Here is a 22,608-nt window from a genome sequence, read left to right as displayed (position 1 = left end):
ACCTCAATAATTAATTGATCAATTGATTGATCAACTGGATAGGAAACAGCATTTGCTTTTAAAGAAAAAAAACAAGCGAGAGGAGGCACAAATGATTAACTATTAAGACTACGCAGGCATTATGAACAAGAAATTGCATGATCAACTTTAGAAAACTGCAAGCAGGTGCTATGCAATGTGGTGGCTGCAATTAAAGAACAACTGAGCAATAAGTTGCTGAATGGGATAGCCATTAAACAGAAAGCACATCACTTGTCGTGATTTAAACGGCAGGGACACAAACATGAGATGTCTTTTCAAGTGGAAGGTATAATCACCCAAGACAAATATGATACCATAAAAGAAAAATATAAAGATGACAGAACCCGCAATAGCCATGAATGTATTTAAAAGGCAAGCGAGCGGCTTAGGAACTTTATTATAACTCAGGAAGAGCTACATTAGATACTAACGCAGAACTGTTGTAAAGACCAAACTGATGGAGAAAGTACAACAAATCTTCATAGCTGAAAATAAAATGAACAATACACGTCTGGTTCACATTCAAACGTTTACATACAGGGGAGCTATGGTGAGCACAACCACAGAGTCATAATCAGAGGCAAAGACGGATATAACACAGAATTGATGCTCTGATGGTAATGACGCACACACTATCAGGCAAACATCCAGGACCAGTATATGTATGACCTTCCATATGCTAGGAAGTAAAAAAACAACACCCGATGAAGAGGAAGGCCCATAACCACGCCATACTGATACGAGTAGGATTAACATGAAGACAAATGAAGGATAAATATCCTGGAATTAATTTTAGCACATCACGTTAGTCACAGAGATGGTGAGCATGAACAGGATTCTTCCTGGGTCACTCGTGTATAGCAGTGGAGTCTAGCATAAGTCCAGGAGGGCCATAGTCACGCCAGTCTTTTAAGGTAATCACTGAACATATAAATGAATCATGTTGTGAATCATTGTATTTTAATTTATTTTAGTTGGCTATCCCAAAGATTAGGCCTAGAGCTAGCCCTCCTGCCCATAAGTTGGGCATCCCTGGCTTGCAGCATCAGCACTTTTTTTAACATGTATTTAAAGTTGTAGTGAACCTTTCCAAGATTGATCAAACGACTTGTAATAGAGTACCACCATTTTTTAAGATTAGTTAAAATGAATGGATGGAATAAAGCTTTGAAACCGCAAAGGCCTTATAGGCTGTTCGTGTGTTTTTATTCCCTGCAACAGAAGGCAATTTGTGATGAATATAAATGGTTTATGAGTGAATATACACACACGCACATACACAAACACATATATGTACCCATGCTTGGACTCTTCACAATTACTTATTATAGTTGGTGTCATCAGTTTTATTTCTGGCTGCTTGCGTGCCTCCCTTAAAACCATTTCTAGAGATGCCATCTATCTCCTCATTGACTGTAGAGAAAACAATAATCGGCTTCCTCTGTGGGCGAGATTACTCTTTGGGTTTTCTCTGTACAGAACATTCTAGCACGCTCCTAGTGAGAAAAAAAAACATATATTATGTGGAGCATCTCGTGTAGTGTTGAACCAACTGATGAAAGATAAAGAAACAAAAAAAAAATCATTTAGCATGGGCAAAGCCAATAGTTCAGGCTTTTTGTTAGAAGTGTTTAGAAATAAGGCACAGTATGTTTTTGCAACTTTAAGAAAGCTTATGTGAATGCATATATTACTTTTTAAACAATAAGCATCTGTAAATCCACCAGCACTGTATCATGTCACCAAAGTAAAACAACTAAAGGCGAAGACATCCAAACAGCACAAACTTCCTAAACTGAAAAGTGATTACTTAGCAAGTACAAGTGATCGTACCAGGAAAGCAAAAGCATCAAATAACGGTCTAACGAAATGAGTATTTGATGTCCCATTACACATGAAAAGCAATGGGCGAATGAGGCTGACTGAAAGCTCTCTAAACCTCTGCCCTTTTTATTCTACTTTAAAAAAAATCATGACATGAGGTCATCCAAGCAACTAAAGCTGTACGTTGCCAGGCATAAACAAGCATTTGCAATGCAGTGGGTCTTGCGTTTGCTCGTGTTAAAGCTATTCGCGTTGTAAACACCTAACCAGACTTTTCTTGCCACATAAACTGAAAATGAAAAGCAAAGTAGTTTCACATAACTAACCGGACTTTTCTTGCCACATAAAATGAAAATGAAAAGTAAAACAGTTTCACATAAGCAAGCCTACTGCTGCCATTAGCGCAAAGCAGACACACAAAAGGAAACAGAAGTTTGCTAGCACTGAAACGTGTCAGCAAAAGTGCATTTATCTATGTAACCAGCAAAAGTGCAATTATCCATATAACTGGCAAAAGTACAAATATCCATGTAACAGGGTCGATGTCATGCAAAGCGCTCTATCACTGCCCAGAGACATACCGCTACCTACGAAATAAAGAGAAAAAGTAGTCCAGAAACCATACCGAAAACATGGAGCCTTATATGTTTTCAGTAGTTGGCCAGTGCACATGAGCCAGGCTGAGCACCATAAAAGGCATGACATAAGCATGCCTTTCACTAATTAAAACAAGCTAATTTTGAAAGGCAAGCCCACAAACCAGCCAAACTGATGGGCATGACATGGGTGTGGTTAAAAGCCCACAGAGAGATTACACTAGAGAGGGAGTGCTTTGCGCTCGACCCTAAAAGGAATGAGTACATGGGTGCCTGACTAGGCTTACTTGCACAGTGAGAAGACCTCCACCCGCACACTGCTTCAAATGCTTCTGAAGCAACTTTCTCCACTTGTCCCGTGATCACTTCCTTCCTTGTCCTGAAGTAATTAGTCTTAATTTCTCTCTTTATCCATTCCTTCTTTGCCTGCAGCATTCACTTGTTCCCCTCTCCTTGTTGTATTCCTTCCCTTCTGCCTGCAGTGTTTACTTCCTTCCCTGTCCCTTCACCTTTGTCCTCACTCTGATCGCCGTAATTCCTGCAGTAATCACTTTCTCTCAGGAATGTCAGATAGCGCTTTCTTGAGGTTGCTCTTTCAAATCATGGGGAATATTTACAGGAAAGTGGCGCATCATATCCGATGCCCCACTTTTCTTGCACCCCCTACCGGCACCTAACAACACCATGGTTGTGCCATATTTACAATACGGCGCACCATGGCGGTTGTTAGCACAATAACGTCAACATTTTTGACACTATTGTGACACTTTGCTACTCAAGTGTAAAAAATGTTGACGCTAGTGCAGCAAAGCACAGGGAGGCCTATTGAACATAGTGAGTGTGTCATTTTAGCACCTGCTCTGAGCAGGAGTTAAAAATGAAGCAACAAATGGCTCAGTGAAACCTCGTAAATTTCACTACACCATTTTTTCAGACCTCCCAGTGCCAGAACGCCCCCTTGCATAAATTATGCCTGGCGCAGGCATATTGTGGTGCAAAGGGTTACAAAGTGGCGCAATGCAAGCATTGCACCAGTTTGCAAATATGGTGCGTCGGAAATGCCTACCTAACGCCGCATTAGCGTCAAGCATATGACGCTAGTGTAGCACAAGAAGGTGCAAAGGTCTTGTAAATATGCCCCTATGTGTTTTTGTTAGCAACACATGTGTCTGCTTTTGCCACTTCTGAGACTCTTAGCTGTCTATTGAGCCATCTTTGTAGTCATCAGTCCCAGATGGAGTAAAAATGCAAGCACTTTTGCACCTCATCTCCATCCTACGGAAACAAGGGAGGACATTATCCGATGTGGTCCATAACTAGCGCTCTGTTGTGATTTCAATGTTTCTACAATGCTCACAATGTTTAGATTGGAACATAAGTGTATACCCTGCATCAGATGAACGTTAATCATCAAGTGTAGCTGTTTTTAAAAGTACTGGATTATCTTTCTCCATCAAGCAGTGAAATCCAGGTTTTCAAAATGACACACAAATATGCAAATAATGTCAACTGCAACTCATTACTTGTAAATTGTGTTCATACATAAAGCCCTCGTGAAAATCTGGCAAACCTGATTAGATTTTATAATGCAGGTGGTCAGTGATCCCAGCCCTAATGATGGCATGTATTATCCCTCGGGATGGTTTCTAAAGCCTGATTTTAGAAAAGGTAAATAAGTTAACAAAATTAACAGACAGCTGAGTCATGGATCTGCCTTGATAACAAGATCCTAGGTAGGGGCTAGACAGCCAAAGAATTATAATCTAAGTCACACCACAAATAACATGTGAACATCAGACTATTTAAAATGAAAAAAGTTCCATTACTTCGGACATTTGTGTTCCAATTTAAAGCATTGGATGACTTTACCCCATGAAAAGACTATTATTACAGTTCATGATTTCTAAACTTAAACTTGGAGAGACTAAAGAAAGAATGCTCGGATGATATTGCAAAAAGCAACCAAACGAAAGTTATATATTTGATATTTAGCATATAAATGGTCGATATTTATATTATATATGAAAATTTGCCTGTTAATGAGGCATAGCCACATAAAGTGATTTGCCCAGGTGAAAAAAGTTAAATTTTACTAAGATTTCCGGATACTTTCCATACATGTATTTTAACTTGTAATCTGAGTGAAAGCAGAACACATCTGTGTTAGATATGACCCACACATGCTTGCACTATTTTATAGCCCTTGTTCTTTCAGCAATATGTATTTTTTTATTATAAGGTGACTAGCTTGGCTTTGACCCAGCTTTCAAAATGGGTCGCAGAGCGAAGCCAGGTGCGTATATTTGGTTCGAGCATGCTCCCTTCCCCGCCAGCTGTTCTTTTAATGCATATTTCAGCCATATTGTTTTGTCACTCACTCCGCTGGGTTTGGACTCTGGACACCTTTTCCAGATCCGTCAGGCTTTCTCGCATAATCCCTTCTCTCTGTGACTTGGGGAACTGCTCGCTATCACTATGATCTGGTGGACGGTCAACTGCAGCCTCCCACTAAACTTAGAGCACTACCTGTCTCTCCCCTCTCTGTGGTGCTTTCTCATTTGCATGTCAAAGTGGTAATCATTGCGTCTCTTGTTCTTTAGAATTCCTTCCCATGATGCTGTAATCATCACTCCTTCAGTTTTTACTTAGTGTTCCTCTCTCCCCTTCAGTATTCTATCCCTTTCATTGGGTACTCCGTAGAAGCATCGCCATAGGCCACTGCAGTCACTCTTTCTGTGGGTATTACCTCTCTCAATGCCAAAAGTGTGCCCACAAAGTTATCTAGGGCACAACAGTAAATTCTGCAAAAAAGGATCACTTTTAACCACCGGCTCGCATCTATCATGGACCCTAAATCTGCTAATGATCGTCTATGGTCCTCGTTAAGTGTTACATTTTTGCTCAGCCCATCAATAGTCCCTTCCTCCAATGCCCCTCCATTTAAGTCTCTACACTATATTTTCTCTCACGTGCTTCTCATATACACATGCAGTAATTACTGTTATCCAGTTACGGTCACTATTCCCTCTTTTCTCTGCCCCTGAAGGATTCCTTTACTCCCATTGCTTCGTAGTAATCACCCCTCCAAGACCTTGTATTGGCCACTCCCTGCCCAAAATGTCCTTGTAGCATATATTCTGGCCGACCACATGCAGAGACTTCTCTCTCCCCTGGCCCAGCACCTTGACTTCTTGCCAGGTCCATGCAGCGATCACTCCCTCTCCTGCAGCATGTCCTCCTGCCAAGTCATGCAGTTTTAGCACCCTTCCCTGTTCCTGCACATATCTTCCCGTAAAGGCCATGCAATAACCACGCATAATGTGCTTCTATCCAGTCCATGCAGTGATCACTGACCCTGGAGCATTTCGTGCTGCCAAGTCCAGCATCGCTCGCTCCACTGACCCTGTAGCGTGCCTCCTGTCTAGTACGTGCACTACTCACTCCTTCCGCTATCCATTTAACATTACACCTTTTTTGCCAGCCCCTTCAAGGACGCAGCAAGTCTTTCTTTTTAAGCAAGTTTCCTGTGCCACCCACCCCCGCAGTGCCCTCTGTTACCTCTCCCATCCGAATGTCTGGTTTTCAAGTTATTTCCGTCTGCTCTACTGCTTGCTGGAGAGACTGGTTGCCAGGGACACCGGTGCCTGTTTAGAGGATAGGGACATTGCTTCAGCCACTCAGCAACTGCCAGACAAGGGAGAAGTGTCACACAGTGAAAGCAGTGATAATCCTGGCTGGTCCGTATCTTGCCAATGATAGGCCTGGAGTTGGGCAAACTGGAAGGTCATGGTAGTCCTTCTTCGCTTTCAATCTATCTTGTTCAGTTGAGATTCAGGAACACATCAGGGCTAGGGATGCCCTGCCGGCAATCAGAGAGACAGAGAGAGAAGTGCAGGATGCAAATGGTGAGGGCAGGATCTCTCAGATGAGAGCTCTATAGATAATGGCAAAGGACAATAGACAGCATTAGCAGAACATGCTAGATGTGATGTTTTCTTGGGATAAATCTATGTGGTTAATAGGGATCATTGTTGGTAGAATCCACTGCTGTTTGCTTCCTCGGCACATTTTGTCTTTGGAGCAAGGTCATACCCAGAGAAGGGGTGACTGTGAGGATGCTTCTGGTGAATGCCCAATGTGTGTCCAAAGGGTAGCATGGTACAAGCTGTCAGGCTCACCTTTCCTGAATGAAAAGGGCTGTCCTTCGTTCACTGTGACCTCTATCAGCCCGAGGGTGTCCTTAAATATGTTTCTAAAATCCCCCTAAAACCGATCAAATTGTTGCGAATGAGATAAACTGTTTAGTTTTACTGGAGTTTGCATATGTGCAGATCTATTCAGAGAAAACTCCACGATGCCAATGGGTAGTGACATCATGATGTGCTCCTCAACTTGAACCAATCACTGAAAATGATTATTGAATGGTGGCACATTGAATATTTATATACTTTATGGCGCTGTCTTTCGTGCCTTGGAATGTACACTCTTGTCTGCTTCTTATGAATGTACATCAGATCTTTTCCAAGGTATAGTAAGTGTCTCTCCGTTTGCTGTTCCAACATCAGCATTTCCCTGTCTCATTGTCTTCTACTTTTTTCATCCTTGCTTTCTTTCTTTGTTTTTCCATCTTTCCTTTCCACCCCATTTCACCACATGTGGCTTTCTTTCTCTTGCTCAAAGGCTGCTGAGGATAAATGAGCACCAGTCCCCAAACCTTTGCACCGGTGGGAGCCACCTGTAGCCAGACTCATGTAAGTACTGGTTATTCAGCCCTAGACTGCATTCCGCAATAACCCAACTTTGATACCTCACCTTAATTAGCTGGATCCCCCTTGAGTGATGGTGGAGATTAACTTCAAATTAAAAGTTAGTATGTGTAAAAGGTGATGGGCAGCTGTACCAAAAGGCCATATTATGTTCATTCCAACTTACAATTGGCTTTGTCTGTGTGTGGTGTTCCTATAGCAGAAACATAACTAAGAGGCACCGGAGAGCAGTTTTGTCTTCAGTTTGGCATTCTAATATATTCGTAAATACTTTTATTTTGCTAATGACTCCATTTCAGCAATAACCACGAGTGTCTCCTTAGGCTCAGGTCTGTCGGTAAAAATGATATCCAAAAAGAGTACTATTTTGTTTATCTGTCAGTACAAGCACTGGGCATTTTCATAGTTTCCTTATTTGTCATCTGCTAGATGTTCAATATAGATAGTGAAAAAGATATGATTTGCCGGTTCTGAGAAATAAGTTTATTTTTAGAAGCCCTAAATTCATTTAGAAACTGCTTGTCCAACATTTCTAGGCTGAGCCACACCTGGTGTAACTTACACTAGCTCATAAACGCGAGACCACATACTGAAAGAACTGTCCGGTCCTGCCAGAGGTATATGTTGGTGCAGATGCTGTCCCTTTAATGGATACTAAACTGCAGATGCCTGTGAGCAACAAAAGTTTCCATGAGACGGAACTGAGTTCTTCCTTCTGCCACGGTGCACAGTTAGCACATTGCTCTCGCCAAGTTGATTATGACAAATAAAATAAAACAAACATTGGCAAAACCAACAGGTCTGCCATTGATGTTCTAGCACATGCAAGCACAGACATCCATAAGTGGACACGTGAATGAGTGTGTTTGCGTGCATTAGTATACTACAGAGAGGCCTATTGGCTTTCATAATGCTTTTTTCATTGAAATGCAGGTTTCCATGCAGTAAGCACATGCTAGCAAAATAACCTTAAATTTCATTATTATTGATAGCTAGCATTTGTATTGTACAGTGGCTACCATTGCCTTTGCTATGGTGTTGCAGTGCATTCTGGTAATCAAGAGTTTCACTTTCCACGCATGTTCATCACATACTGGAATCTGTTGCAGTTTTGGTAAGGTGTGCAGTCAGTCAGAACATCAATGATCTTCCAGGCGTGGTCACATCTCCCACGCATATGAACAGCATTTTGCATTTTTTTAATTTGTCCGGTATCGTTAGAATCCATGACAGGGTGAATTAGTATTTCATCCTTCCGATGGTAATGAAATGCAATCTGCTCGGTAACATCTAATAAGATAAATATCAAGAGTCAAATTTGAGGAAAGCTTATTTGTGGCTAAATACAAATAGAATAGTGTAGAAGACAGGTTTCCAATATTAGTCAAGAAGGGCTGGAATTTCAGATTTTTATCACATCAGTGTTAAATAACTTTGCATGAAATTAACCTGAATACCACTTGTGTTAATGAATATGTGTAAAATTGTACATGAATCCTTCGCTTACTTTTGATTCCCACTGAGTATAGAACACCAAAAACATAGGTGTGTTATATGATCCACAAATTACTGATAAAATATGTGTAGGAGACTGGGCTTTTGTTGAAATAGTCCCCCCACTTTGTGCCTGCCAGTTGATGCAATTTTGACTGACGTGCAATGGGTTCCTGCTAACTAAGTTCCCAGTGGCAGTTTGCTTTCCCCAAAACGACACAATTGGTCCCCGGTTAGCAATACCTTTGGCACCCCTGTACATCCCTAGTAAATGGTATCCTAGGGCATGGGCACCAACGAAGGTCACTGAGGGCTGCAGCACATATTGTGCCAGCCCAAGGGACCCCTCGCCCAGCTCATGCAGACTGCCACTGCAGGCTGTGAGTCTTGGTGCAGATAAAAGTGAAAACACTTGTTGATTCAACCAGACTGGTTGCCCAGTCCCAGCTTGCAGCATCTTTCTAACCCAACCGTTTCCCATAGGAAAACATAAGGTAATCCAACGCTGAAAAGCACCTCTGCACCCAGACACCCTAGAGCCTCCCGAAGTGACATTTTGGTGCTGCCATGGACCTTGCCCTATACTTCCTTTAACTCCAGAAGAACAGTCCTATAATTCATCAGTAAGTGCTCGAATGCAGTATATGTTCCTTTTCCCATAGGATAACATTAGGGCATCTGAAGTTGAAAAGTACCTCTGCACCGGACGCCCCAGTGACTCCCAAAGTGACTTGTTGGTGCTGTCTCGGACCTTGCCCTATATGTACCATAACTCCAGAAAAACAGTCCTGTAGGTCATTGATAACTGCTTGTATGCTGTATATGTTCCTTGTTCCATATGATAACACTGGGGCACCCAACTCTGAAAAGCACCTCTGTACCCAGATATCCCAGTGCCTCCCGAGGTGTCCTGTTGGTGTTGCCTTAGACCCTGCCCCATACTCACCTTAAGTCTGGAAAATTGGTTCTGTAAGTAGCTGTAAAGTACCTGTATGTGGTATATGCTTTTCCTCTATAGAATAACATTACCGCTTCAGAAATTGCATTGTCTTGATTTTTCAAACCTGTATAAATTCATAACTTGAAATGTACTTATCTGATCGTGATGATCTTGGTGCCTAAAATTATAGAACGATGAGTGTTATATTTATAAATTGGCATGGATCTCCTTTTCTAGTTGTGTACATAATTTATTGACTATGTGCATGCAGCAAATGTCTAATACTCCTCTCGGATAAGCCTAAGGCTGCTCGACCAAACTGCCCCCTAAAACAGCACCTTCAGATTGCTAGAGAAAGCCCTTTCCACTAATGAGGAAACCCCTAAACTCTTTGTACGGTTTACCTCATTTTGGTATACCATATAAAGAGCCAGTTTCCTACAATAAGCTTTCCCCAAAATAGTCACACAGGTTTCCCATGCATGCAGTCTTCTGTGACATGAGAGGGGCTAAGGCCGGGTCTGTTCAGCCTTGTTGCAGACTGGTTCTGATTAGGAGGCCCTGCACATACAGGAACAACATCTATTCAATGATTATACTTTAATGAGAGGCACAGGAAATGATGCAGCTGTGTAATTGAAGCTTGCCCTGCTGTTGCATATGTTGGTAATAAGTAAGGAAGCATACATTGCTGTTGCGTGTGCTGTAACCTTTGAGTTTCTGAGGGACATTTTCAGTATGCTGCTTCATATATTGCGCCTGTGCTACATGTGAGGAAGCAAGCATTGCTGCTTCTTGTTCTGTGCCTGTTCTCTGTGTTAGGGAAGCATGCATTGCTGTTTCTTGTTCTGTGCTTGTTCTTTGTCTTAGGTATGCATGCATTGCTGCTTTTTGTTCTGTACCTGTGCTTTGTGTAAGGGAAGCATGCATTGCTGCTTCTTGGATTCTTTTTATGAGCCTGTTCTTTGTGTTAGGGAAGCATGCATTGCCAATTCTTGTTCTGCACTTGTTTGTCTTAGGGAAGCATTCATCACTGCTTCTTGTTCTGTACCTGTTCTTTGCGTTAGAGAAGCATGCATTGCTGATTTTTGGCTGCTTGTTCTCTACCTGTTCTTTGATACAGGGAAACATGCATTGCTGCTTCTTGTTCTGTGCCTGTTCTTTGTGTTAGGGAAGCGTGCATTGTTGTTTCTTGTTCTGTGCTTGATCTTTGTGTTAGGGAAGCATGCATTGCTGCATCTTGTTCTGCACCAGTATGTGTTATGGCACATGCATTGCTGCTTCTTGTTCTACACCTGTTGTTTGTATTAGGGAAGCATGCACTACTGCTTCTTGTTCCGCATCTATTTGTATTGGGAAAGCATGCATTGCTGTCTGTTGGTCTGTACCTGTTCTTTGTGTTAGGGCAGCATGCATTGCTACTTCTTGTTCTGTACCTGTGCTTTGTGCAAGAGAAACATTCATTGCTGCTTCTTGGCTTCTTGTTCTGTACCCGTTCTTTGTGTAAGGAAAGCACAAATTGCAACTTCTTTGCACTTGTTTGTGTTTGGGAAGCATGTATTGCTGCTTCTTGTTCTCTACCTGTTCTTTGTGTTAGGGAAGCATGCATTGCTGTGGCTTGTTCTGTACCTGTTATTTGTTTTAGAGAAGCATGCATTGCTATTTTTTGGCTTCTTGTTCTCTACCTGTTCTTTGTGTTGGGGAGGCATGTGTTGCTGCTTCTTGTTCTGTGACTGTTCTTTGTGCCACAGAAGCATGCAGTGCTCCTTCTTCTTCTGTATCTGTTTGTGTTAGGGAAACATGCACCACTGTTTCGTATTGTTCACCTGTTCTTTGTGCTAGGGAAGCATGCATTGCTGTTTCTTGTTCTGTATCTGTTCTTTGTGTTAGGGAAGCATGCATTGACTCTTCTTGGTCTGCATCTGTTCTTTAAGTTAGGGAAGCATGCATTGCTGCTTCTTGTTCTGTATCCGTTCTTTGTTTAAGTGAAGAACACATTACTCCTTGTTCTGCATCTGTTTGTATTTGGTTAGCGTACATTGCTGTCTCTTGTTCTGTACCTGTTCTTTATGTTAGGGAAGCTTGATTGCTCCTGCCACCAGTCTGTAACTCTCTTTTGTGTTAAGCAGACTTGCACTGTTGCTACCCATGCAATATATATGATGTATTTTAGTGAAGCTTTTTAATTATCTTTTCTCGATACAAGATCCACAACTGCTGGCACAGTCACTACATATTAGATTTTGCATCATAACCATACGCTCCACTTTATGGTATTTTCCTGGCAATGTGCCAATAACAGACAGAAACACTACTTCTGAAACCGGCCAGTAAATCGAGTAGTGTCGATATCTGTCATTTTAGAGATTAGTGAAGCAGGGTAAAGATATCATGGTGAGAGAGATAAGAAACATGAATTTCCCATTTCAAATATCATGCCAAACTTATCACAGCTACAGAAAAAACACTCAACAGCACATTATTGTACTTTCTTACTGCGGGCAAAGAATTCTCGGAGCCTTTTCATTTGCTATATTCCGAAGCCGTTGAAATATTTGCTGAAGTGGTGATGCGATGGACGTGTAAAGGACTGGGGACGGATAGAAGGCCCAGGTCATATCTGGGGGTCACTAGAAAAGGTTAGTAGGTACAGGGAAGGCTAAAGACCGTGCCTGGTGCCTTCTGGGTACAGCAGCTGACAGTGCCATGTATTTACCGATTACCGCCATAGTAGGCAAAGGAGGCAGGGGTAAAACCACATTACATCCCCAAGACATATCTCCCAGAAGCCAGCTTGGCATAGCCCTGAGCTATGCCCAAAAGACTCCGGGGGAGGGGTACTGAGTACAGGGTGTGACCCTCGGCTATGCTAAGTAGAGTTTGTGGCAGGTGTAAAGGGCTGAGGGGCATAGTTAAGGTAAAAGCGCAGTGTTGAGACCACACGGGCCATGGGATTCTAGAATGAGGGCATGGTGAGTACAGGTCATGGACACAGACCCCCATCTATCTCCCACTACCAGATGGACATGGCTTAGGCCTGGACACTCGTAGTGTCTGAAAGACACCACGTTCCCAGAGCCTGATCGCTACTCCATCTTAGAAATTCTGTGGTTCCCACTTCCCTTGTACAACACTCAACATCTACCACGGGATGCACAAACTGATACATAATTTACTTGTTTGTATTTTGTCCTTCCAAGCTGTCCCTTGTGAACTGCTATTTTTGTCGTTTTCTGTTCTACCACTTACAGATAATACTTTGCTACAGTCTCCACTCTTTTTCTTTATCTCCTCCAGAGTTACAGCATTTTAACACCACATTTTCCATCTTTGGGAAGTATTCATTTTCCTCGAAATTAGCAGGAAAATTAAAGTCTATATTGTGCTCTCACAAGATGTGACCCAACCAAAGGCCATTTTGCATTGCACAGTATCTACACCATCAAAAGAAATGGAATTGACAAGCGATACCTTCAAGACTACAACCAACTTCACATACAAATATCCCTCACGTATCCCAGTGAACACAGTATTGAGTCCATCTGGCATCCTCATGATCAGGACACATCGTAAATGTCATACAGATAGCATTGCGAGACCGTGGCAACACAATGCTACTGGCTAAGCAATGGATAGCAGTTCATCCTTGTTAGCAGACTTTAAGGTCCTACAACTCACTAATCCAGCTGTTTATACAAACACCTTGCAAAGACACTATGCTAGCTTGGACACCAAAGGATCACACTGTGGCGTTCCATGAATCAATTAGAAGCCATAAGTAAAACCTATACAGAACAGACCCATCATTTACCAAAGCAGACAAAATCAACACCTGATCGTCACATCATCAATCATTGGGGAAACTCACGACTATGCAGAAGAGGATCTTACATACAACTGAGAGAAATACAAGACCATACATGGGGCCGAAATGTGTTTGACAAATACTGATAACCGGTTAAGTTATGCTCAAGTTCTGATATTTTGTGTTATGTTATGTTATCTTATATTTGTATTGCACTGCACTGCCATGCCTTTACACTGCTGTCAAACATTTTTATGGAAACACCGAAACAAAGGACAAATAGAAAGAATTACATGTTTCTCCACTGCTCTTAAGTTGGAACAGGATAGAAGCAAACATCTTGGATCCAGTATTTAAGAATTCAAAAAGCTGTTTTATGGTATGTGCCACAAGGTATTTTGTGAATGTGCCTTATTACTTCAAATTTACTACTTATGAATTACTTCGTTTTATTAAATTTCATATAGTTGGTTCTTCACTTTTTTTTTTATTAGTTTGAGCTTCTACCGTACTTCCTTTTCCTGCACTGTCTTCTTTTTCGTTCGCCTTTTTAATCTTCCAGCATAACCCTCCACCATGTTCCCTTCATAACATCTCTGTAAACCTACTGCCACTTTTCTCTGTCAGTTCTTTTCATATTTTTCTCTTTTCCCCGTTTTTATAGTGGGGTACTTGTGGTGAGGGGCACATACCACCTTTTCTTCCTCTCTCCACTCTTCTTTCACATTGCTGATTTATGTTTCCTAGTCCCTTTCTTCTATACTTTAAGCATTTTTTGAATTTTTGTTGATTTTGAATATTTAACTTTTTTCCACTAGTATCACTTTCAAAGTGGTGCAGTGATAAGTGAGAAATCCAAAGTTTTAGGATAATGCTATTTTTGCATATGTGACTGAGGATTCTCCCATTCTCTGTTTAGGGCATATATCCTCCTTTTTGCAAAACCTTTAACAGGCAACATAATAACCCAGAACCAGGGACTGGCCTCCAGAAATCCTGTTGGAGAAGCATTCTGGCCCAGATGCCCTCAATTACTTTGAAAATAAAACGCACCAAATATTTTTCCTCATATATCTTTTTGTCATTCCATCTAATTTGAAGACGACTTCACCCACCTGTGAAGTGCTGATATAGCATTTCGAGTTTTCCCAAATTAAAGGAATTATCTATGTATTTTGATTCAAATGTTTTAACTAGTTTCCTTCTCAATGAGCCCACAGGATCTAAAATAATTTTAAGTCCTGATATATTATGTAGTAGTGGTCTGGAAGAAACCCATACATTCAGCAGCAGAATTAACAATATGACAACCCTGAAATTGGTAGTGCAAACGTTTATGGGTAAGGTAGTCATTCCAACCCAAAAAGCTCCATCCCTCTGGGTCCTTCACCTAGGATCGTGATGGAGATATACTATAGTATTCAGTTGGGTGCTTCTTATTTTGTTCTAAAAATAGCATAATCAAGAGTTTTACTATGCTAAGGTCACCATCTTTCCAGATTTCAGGAAAAGGCAGAATTGTCAAAATTATTTTTTTCACCATAGGTTTAGCAGATTTCTAAGTGGTAGTCAATACTTGGTATTTGTTTTTTTAAACATTTTTTATTGGGTTTTAAACTTTTAGTAATATAAAGGATTTGCATTCAGGGTAGAATTACAACATTATACAATTCAAATGGTAGAAAACAATTATATTGTATAATGAAGTTCCACGACTTATCGGAGATCTAAAAAAGTAAGAGTTAGGTTCTTTGTTATTCAACAAATGAAACCATCAGGGTCGCCTGCAGCTGGATTTAGAACGCACAGGATACAGAGATGGGATGAAAGGATAGTATCATGGACCGTATTTGCTCACGTAATTTACTGGCATCCGCAGGGGACAGCCGAGGCAGGGGAGCCAGCCCTCGGGGACATCTTAAGCAATATCGGGGCGTCGAGGGGAAGGAGGTTCCTGACTTCGAGTGACATTTAATAAGGTGGTTAACACTCTCTCCTGGGAGGGGAGCTAGAATTATTTGTCCGTTTACTTCCAATGGATTTTGATACATTCAGCACACAGTCACATAGGGGACATGGACGATAAAGGGAACCACACTTCTTGAGGAGGTTAATGTGTCAGTCTGGGGGCTGAGGTCAATACTTCATATTGTTGCAATTTCTACCTACTTGTAGTTTTGCAGTGGAAAGAGGTGTGAACCACGTATAGAACCAGAAAGTTTCCAGAAAGTAGACAAAAGTCTGAATTTCGTGCAGGTTGTTGTTTTTTTTTCAGGGAAATTAATCATTTAAATTAAAAGCTAGTGAAAGTAGGTAGGAAAAAATAGAAATTGGTAACAGTGTTTTCATCTGTACTGTTTTGCCCCCATGGCCAATTTATGAAAGTAATGTACTTTTACGTCAGGTCACAGAGATACATAGGCCCCCATTATGACCTTAACAGAAAAGGCCGTCCGCCGAACTCCCGCTGTCAGGAGATTGCCAGTGAGGTCTCCTTCCTGCATCCCCTATTGCAAGGTTCCCGCTGGCTCAGCGGGAAACAGCCTGCAACATTGACGCTGGCTCGCAATTGAGACGGCGGTAATGTTGCAGTGCGTAGGGTGCACCAGCACCCATCATGCTTTTCACTGTAAGCACGACGGGTTGGCCATGAGAGCCCCTGCACTGCCCATGCCAAGTGCATGGGCAGTGCAGGGACCCCCTTGGGGCTGCCTGCACCCCGTCTCTGCCAGCATTTGCATGGCTGGGCAACGGCCATGTAAACGCCGGCAGAGAGGGGTTTGTCAGGGCAGTGCTGCCCCGGCAAATTAGGACCGTCTGCACGCCAGACCATCAGGTGACTGAAAAGTGCCGGTGCCAATGGTCTGTCCATGGCGGTAACGCCACGGTCATAATGTGGCTGCCGGACCGCAACATTGGCTGTTGTCTGACCGCACCAGAGCGCTGGAGGTCTCCAGACTACCACAGTCGTACTGAAGGCCACAGTGTTTGCTGATTCTCCAAAGAGATATGGCCTATACAAATTTTTATATTGTGTACTGTTCATAAATTAAAATCTCAGAAGTGAAAAATGAGTAACAAAGAATGTTTTTTTGCATTTTGTAAATGTGCCCAAGAATCTGAGTTTAGGAACAGTGGTTATTCGAAGACTCTCTATTTGAGGTTACCCATCATTTAAGATAAGCCTTACATATAACAACAGTTGTTTTACTAGTCTGTGTTTCCACACCTCTCTCAATAAAAACAGTACCCTACTTGTGAGGGTGGATCTATCATCTGCAGCAGGAAAAGTTCCACAATGCAAGAAGAAGGCATCAAGAGCTTTACTTGAAATGTCAATATTTCTAGGGATGTGGGAAGCTGTAGTGTTTGGGCCCAGAACTGGCCAGCATTCTGGGAACCTAGAGAGTCCAGAAAGCTCTGATAAGCAGAAACCAGTTGGAGTTCAGGGTGATGTGGCTTACATGGATCCCACCACTTGTTTTTATCTAGAATGTCCGGCAAACATTACATTTTGGTCTAAAGACAGAGTTTCCTATTATTTCTGAGAGGGATGTTCTGGCACCTGCAATGATTAACAAATGACTTCATTGCCAACATTCTCCTACAAAATTGGTAACCCACATATTTGGGTGGGCTAATGATCCATAATAAGAAAGATCCCAAAGTGCAATCTGAAGACATAAATATTTTTCTTTAAAATTTCAATCTAGGGCAGCACCCAAGGCAACCTACCAAGCACAAGTCTTTCCTAAAAAGAGATATCCACAGGAGTCCTTTGTGGTGTGACTTGCCTGCACCCCGCTACTTTTACTTACCAATAATACCCAGCAGTTGTCACACTTTGGCTAAAATCACAGAATTGTTCATGTTTCTGTGATGGAAAGTTCCAGATTCTGTGAGAATTGCCAAAGGTTCCATGACTCAGTGTTTTAACATTTTGCTCAATAAATAAGGTACCCCAATTGTGTGTACGATTAACAAGAAAGGCACCAAAATGCAATCTGGCAACATAAATAATTTTCCTTGGAATTCTAATCTTTCTGGAAACACAACAAACCTTGGCATTTTTTACCAGAGTCAGCAGGCACTAAGGGAAACCTACCACTCCCAGACATTGCTGAAAATGATACACACAGAGGAGTCCAGGCCGGTGAGGCTTACATGGAATCCACCACCTTTTCTTGCCCAGAATGCCCAGCAACATTACACTTTGGCTACAATCACAGATTTCCTTCACGTTTCTGAGGAAAAGTTACCAAATGTTCAGGGATCAACAAAAGTCTTATCATTTAGCATTTCCACACTTCTCCCTATAAAAACTGTGCTGCACTTGTTTGGGTAGGCCTATCACCTGCAACTGAAAAGCCCCAAATTGCATCATGAAACCTCAAGATTTTTCCAATGAATTTCAAACTTACCGGGAAAATGGGTAACTGTGGAATCTGGACCCAGGGTCGCCCAACTCCGATAGAAACCTACCACCCCCAAACATTTCTGGAAATTAGACACTAAGGGATTCCAAGGAGTTGTGATGTATTCATCCCCAAATTTTCTTATTCAGAATTCCCTAAAAAATTCTAACTTTGGCTTACATACCAGATTTTCCGGAGATTTCTGAGAGACATTTTTCAGACATCTGCTGGGCTCCGCAATAAGTCCTACCACTCAGCTTCCTCATACTTCTACCAATAACATCCCACCTGCTCCCAAACTTGTGTGGGTGGGTCTATCAACCACAACACAAAAGGACCCAGATGCAACTTGAAGGCACATATAATTTTCCTTTGAATTCTAACAGGGATGTGGATTTGGGCCCTTGGTTGGCTGACACCCAGGAAACCTACCAATCCCAGACTTCTCTGAAAACTAGACACATGGTAGAGTCATGAGTGATGTGACTGACAAAGATCCCACTTATTCCTACCCACAATTCCCTGCCAACTTCAAAGTGTGACTAAGTAACAGATTTTCATCATTTCTGAGTGGGAATGTTCTGCAATCTGCAGCAGTTGACAAAAGCGCTGTCCCTCAGCATCCCTACACATCTCCCAATGAAAAGTGTTAGCCCACTTGTGTCGGCGTGCCTATCACTCATGACAGAAACCCCCCCCAAAAAGCAATGTGGTAAAATCAAGATTTTAGTTTTGAGTTTCAGTCTTGCGAATAGCTGCGGTCCTTGGGCCGAGAGTCAGCGGGCACTGAAAGAAACTTACTAGATATTTTTAAAATTAAGACACCCATTCCGGGCAGTGTGCACAAATGAAAACTCACCAGACTCAACAGTCATGTCTGACAAATAGACCCCCATGGTCCCAGGGATGTGGCTTACATGGATGTCATGTATGCCTGGCAAAAATCAAACTTTACCTAAAGTAACAAATTGTCCTCACCAAAAGACTTACAACCCAACTTTGCCACACTTTTTCCTCAAATAACCGTACTTGTGTTGATGGGCCTAAAACCTGTGAAAGGAAATGCCCCATAACGCAATTTGGAGACATCAAGATGTTTACTTGGAATTTCTATCTTTCTTGGGATGCAGGTAGCTTTGGAATTTGGGCCCGGGATCGGCCGACACTCAAGTAAACCTACCAACCCCACGCATTTCTGAAAACTAGCCAACTGAGGGAGTCCAGGGTGGGGTGAATTACAACATTCCCTACTTTTCCTCCTATTTCTGACAGGGCCATTCTAAGTAAGAAAGCCTGCTGGGAACCAAGCTTGCCACACCATTCTTGATTTCCATCCATCTCTAGGTTTCAGAAATACCCAAGTTTGCTTGGGTTCCTGCATGCCAGCTGGGCCAGAGTCTGAGTATTGCAGCCATTTGCAATGGCAGGAGAAAGGAAGTGGTATTTCTTTGCCATCATTTTGACATAGAGGCTGGCAGAGATTGGGTAAATGCCCCGTCCTGCCTCTCACTAGTGGCAGAAATACTCTGGTGTCTGAGGGTGGGCACCATGTAAAGAGAGGCCAGAGTCCACTCCCATCCTTTTCTCACTTTTTCCCTTCTAGCCTGGTGGGCTTTCTGCCCTTCTGTTGATGGCAGATTAGTAGTAAATGCCTCAATCTGCCCTCCTAAGGCAACAGAATACCTGTCTTTCACCTGGAGAATTAAGTAGCTGGAGGCAACCAACTCCAGGATGAGACTGCTGCCACCTGACACCTTTTTTACATATTTTTTAACCTGGTGGTCTCATGGCTTTTCTACCCCCGTCACATCCCCCCAGGTAGGGCCAAATAGAGGGTGTGGCCCCATGCCTGGAGTAGTCAACCCACACCCCAATCTATTTAATTAAATAAAAAAACAATCACTAGTACCTAGTGTCCACTCCCACCCCCACCACTCTGGTGATGGCAGACTGGGCTAAATCCCACAATTTGCCCCCCGCAGGTGGAACGACTGGGCTCCAGAGGTGAGTCTGCAACCTGAGGACAGGTCAGGCCATCCCACACGGGGAAACATACACCCTAATGCCTAATCTGCTTTCTGCCCCCAATGAGGGCACATTGTGGTTTAGTTCCCTAATCTATCCCCAGGGGGGCAGAAAGACTGTTTGGGATTCAGGGTAGGTGGACAGCCCGATGGCCAACCCCTCACATCCTTCATTTTTATATAACAACAAACCATGGTGACTCTTTGCTCCCCAGGTGGTTGGGGGTAAGCACCCCAATATACCCACCCCAGAGTAGCAGAAGGACTGTTGGATACATTGATTGGTGGCGTGGAATAATTGCCCATGTTCGGGGCACACTCCCATTTTCAACTCCCCGGTGTGCAGTGGATGTATCTCTGTGGGTGTTGCCCTCCTGCTGTGATCCCTAAGCATGGATCCCCTAGGGTAAGGTATAATAGAAAGAGGAGAATTCCCCTTTCCAAAAGTACCTCCTGCATTCTGTTGGGTGCATAGAAGGTGAGCTGTGCCCAACACAGTGAAAGGGGAAGGAGCCTAACAGCTCCTTCTATTTCCATGGTCATTAGTGATAAAGTCAGTGTGCGATATACGTGAATCATTATTCACCAAAAAGCCCCAGGCTCCTGTCAGAATGTCAAAGTACCTGTTAATTGAACTCCACAGAAGCAGAAGCTGGATCTAATGGCCTCCACCAGTATCCACACCATCAGTAATAGCAACAGTCAGCATGAAATACTCTCTGTTAGAAATGGGGTTTCTAGTTGGCTAGGGTATGCACCTCAGCCAGGCAGAACCTACCTACTCTAGTCAGGGCTTGGGAGTTACACGTCCAAGATAACCCCTGCTCACCCCCTTGGTAGCTTGGCACGAGCAGTCAGGCTTAACCTGGAGGCAATGTGTAAAGCGTTTGCACAACACACAACACACGTGATGCAAAATATACACCACAAAGTAAACACAACACTGAGCTATGTAAAAATAATCTGTATTGCACAAAACATAATTAGACCAACATTGCACGTAAGTAATACCCTGCTACCTTAGCAGTTGTCAGAAGGTTACACAAGTTACTAATACTCTGCAAGAATTTGCAGTTGTCACATTAGAACACGTAAGTACTCAGGATTCTGCAACATAAGCAGTAGTCAGGAATTATAGTAAGAGGTATATGCACTTGTCATGAACAATTCCTAAATACCCATAAAAGGAACATTAGAGAATATACCACAAGTCATATAAATACATATCAGCCAGACATTCCTAGAAAAGGAAAATTAGCACATATATGTATCACCAGTAAAACAGGCAGGAAATAGCAAACCTCTGCAAGTCTGTGTTAGGCTCCTAGAGCCTAAATTTCCTAAAGAGTACCTGATTTATGGTGGAAGAGGCACTTCCCGTGCCTAATGACGGGCCCGGGGGCCCCGGGCGCTCCTGTGCGCAACACGGGGGCCACGCGGTGTCTGTGGGGGAGAGGGGCAATCAGCACACTCTCTCTTGCGTTTAGGACGGGCCCCTCTGAGGGGAGGGGGGGCCCAAAAGCCAAAGTTTTAGTGTAGTCGGGCGATCGCGCCCCTAGCGCAGTGACCAGGGGAAAGGGAACTCCCTTTCTCCCCCGCGTCCTGCTGGTTAGAGAGGCAGCCGCCCTTGTCCGCGGTGCGGCTGCCTTAAGAAGTAACCGGGGAAGCAGGGGCCTCCGATGAGGCTCTGCACCTGCTTTCCCCAGGCGGCCGCACCCGATCTGGTGCACGAGCCGCGCGTCTGCTATCCCTCTCCGGAGGGAAGCAGCTTTCCAAAAGGGGAGACGAGGTGTGCCCTGGGGGCGCTCTGAAAAGTGTGCGCCACCCGGGGACACGGTAGGAGCGGCTCGCTCCTGTCAGTGAGTTTGTAGGTGCCCTGGGGAACGGAGGAGAGCGCGATCCAAGTTAGTTGGAGGACCCGGCTGCGGCGGTGATCCGGGCTCCTGTATAAAGCGCTTTACACAGCGCGGAGGCCAACTCTGCAGCCTGGGCTGCGGCAGTGATTTTCCCTCAGCCACAACAAGCACGCTCTTAAGAAGGTGCTGTGGGCAAAAAGGTTGTAGAAGGGTTTGCAGGGGTGAGGGGCCACAGCACCCTGCCCCTGGGAGCAACCAGAACAAGAAGGAGCACAGGGCTGGTGGGCCCAGCTACAGGCCAGTACAAGGGGTGCAGATGGTGGCAGTTCCTCCTAGTGACCAGGCAGGTCACAGGTCAGCACAACAGCAGCAGTCCAAGGTGGTTTCCTGGTGAGTCCATTCATCAGCGTTCTGTGTCCAGTTTCCAGTTCCAAGAATGTTCAACTTGTGGGGAAAATTCCCCTGTACTTATAGTCAGTTCTTACAGTGTTTTTCAATGGTAGGGAGAGGGGGTTCCAGCCAGTTACAACTGGTTCTGGGAGTGCCCCCTCTCTCCTTTCAGCACAGGCTCCAAACATCAGTGGGGGGTTAACAACCCTATTGTGTAAGGCCAGGGCACAGTCTTTACAAATGCAGGTGGGCCCCGCCTCTCCCTTCTCTCAGCCCAGGAAGGCTTTACAATATGTAGATGCACCTCTGTGTCACCTCCACCCTCCCTGTGTTCAGGCTGTCTGAGAAGTATGCACAAAGCCCCAACTGTCAGTCTGCCCAGACGTTGATTGGAGACAAGCTGAAAAACACCAAGGTCATAAGCACAGATAAATGCGCACTTTCTAGAAGTGGCATTTCTGTGATAGTAATAAAAAA

This window comes from Pleurodeles waltl, chromosome 9, assembly GCF_031143425.1.
Source record: "Pleurodeles waltl isolate 20211129_DDA chromosome 9, aPleWal1.hap1.20221129, whole genome shotgun sequence".
In the NCBI taxonomy this organism is placed as follows: Eukaryota; Metazoa; Chordata; class Amphibia; order Caudata; family Salamandridae; genus Pleurodeles; species Pleurodeles waltl.
Note: the sequence above shows the minus strand (reverse complement) of the source record.